The following is a 2163-nucleotide window of genomic DNA, read 5'->3' on the forward strand; positions in this document are numbered from 1 at the left end:
TGTGCCTATAGTGCAAGGAATAGAATAACTACGGGGTCCTTAAGTTTCGGGGGAGACTTGTTTTGTAAGAGTGCACTACACTCTAAGGTGAAAGCAATGGTCTCAACCTCATTGAAGGATCGCTTCTTTGAGAGGATTTCCTTCATAAACTTTGAGTATGAAGGGACTTGGGTGAGTAATTCTATAAATGGAACGGTAATTTGTAAATTCTTAACAACTTCCAAGAACTTACCAAACTTACCTTCCTCCTTGTGCTTTGCGAGATGGTGGGGAAACGGTACTTAAACAACTTCCTTTGGAGGAGCATCCTCTACGTCTTTCTCTTTCTCGTGCTCTTTCTTTTTCTCAACCTCAATAAAAGCATCCACCTTCTTAGAAACAACATCACCCTCTTTTAGCGCTAGGAGAGACTTCTTCAACAATCACCTAATTACTCTCTTTTGTACCAAGCTTACTATTTCTCTTATGCCACAACAAGCGATGAGGGAATGGCACACGATCCCTAACAAGAGGCTCTTCACTAGCCTTCTTTTTGTCATTTGCCCCAAGCTTGGCCTTTTTAACAACCACCTCATCATCCAAAGTCATGGATGGCCCATCATAGCTTGTACCACTTCTCAAAGAAATAGAATTAACGGTCTCATGTGGTTGCGTACCTTAGGGCGGTAGTTGGCCGGTCTTCCTTGAAGAGCTAGTTTAGGCTAGTTGAGCCATTTGTTGCTCTAACATTTTGATTGCGGCATTGTGAGCTTGATCACTCTTTTGGATTTGAGCCAACAATTCCTTTGCATTTGAACTATCAAAGCCTCAAGTTTACCTTCTCCTTGGTTATTTGTTGGCCATTTTATGGTGGACCATGATTTTGTTGGTAATTTTGTTGAGGTGGCTTTTGTTGTTGGTTTTTACTTTGATAGCCCGGTGGGGAATTATACTTTTGTTTTTGTGGAACGTAAGCATTTTGTTGTTGTGGTTGGGTTGGGGTTGAGGGTTAAGCACATTATTACTTCTATAAGACATATTCGGGTGAAATCTTGAATTCGGGTTATAAGTGTTTGAAAATGTACCCGGTGGATATGAATTTTGTCTAAAAGTTTGATAAGCGCATACCTCCTCTATAGTAGCTTGGCAATGAGCGGCATAATGACCCGCACCCCCGCAACCTTCACAAACAATGATTTGACTAGTAGAGGACATGACATTGAGTGGTTGAAGAGAATCCCTAGCATCGCGTTCCGCTAATTGTTGTTGGAGTAAGAAAATTTGAGCTAATAAGACGGGATTGTCGGAGGATTCTTCTTTACCATTGAGTGACACACTTCGGGAATTGACATATTGCACATCATGGATTGCCATAGATTCGATTGTGGCATGAGCAATATCGGTGTCATTGATCAAACCGCCCATTGTTTGAGGAATCTAGAATCCTTCAGGACTTGGCACAACATCTATTGTAGAATGTTATAGCTAGGAACCAAGCATCCAACCTATGATGTGGGCATTGCCTTTGAAACACTTTATACCTCTCCCAATATTCATATAAGCTCTCAAGAGCTTGTTGACGGAATCTGGTGATTTGGCTCCTCAAGGTTTGAGTTTTCTCCGGTGGACAAAACTTTTGATAGAAAGCAAGAGCCAATGTCTCCCAATTTGTGACTCCCATAGCAGTGTGATCAAGGCTATTAATCCATATATTTGCCTTACCTTTCAAAGAGAAAGGGAAAAGTATTTTCCTAATTTGGGCTTGAGTGACTCCCGTTTTCCGAATCATTGAGCAATAATTGCAAAAGCTTTGCACATGCAAATTGGGATACTCCAAAGGACTTCCCCCAAATTGCTTCCTCTCCACAAGGCTAATGAAAGATGGCTTGATCTCGAATTTCGGCGCGGTAATTTGAGTAGTTGTAATACTGGTCGGAAGCATGGCCGTGGTGGGCTTTGAGTGATTGGAAAGTTTCACCATCTGTTTAGTTGGAGATGGTGGTGGTGAAGATAATGAACTAGAAACATCCACCTTTTCAAGAGCTCTAAGATCGTCTAGGTAAGACTTTCTAGAACTTTCAACTTGCACGGGAGAAGCGGCTTCTTTCACTTCTTTCCAAAAACGTCGTCTTCTTCTAAAGGTTTTCTCGGGCTCGGAATCCGGTGAAAGAAAATCTACACTAC

At 41.7% G+C, this 2163-nt stretch overlaps 1 non-coding gene across 1 annotated transcript; it reads left to right on the forward strand.

The window, feature by feature from the left end:
• Positions 1–1481: 1481 nt before the first annotated feature.
• On the forward strand, positions 1482–1589 carry LOC141610269 (small nucleolar RNA R71). Its single transcript, XR_012528173.1, has one exon. It is a non-coding gene; the product is annotated as a small nucleolar RNA R71 (small nucleolar RNA).
• Positions 1590–2163: the final 574 nt, after the last annotated feature.

This window comes from Silene latifolia, chromosome 10, assembly GCF_048544455.1.
Source record: "Silene latifolia isolate original U9 population chromosome 10, ASM4854445v1, whole genome shotgun sequence".
In the NCBI taxonomy this organism is placed as follows: Eukaryota; Viridiplantae; Streptophyta; class Magnoliopsida; order Caryophyllales; family Caryophyllaceae; genus Silene; species Silene latifolia.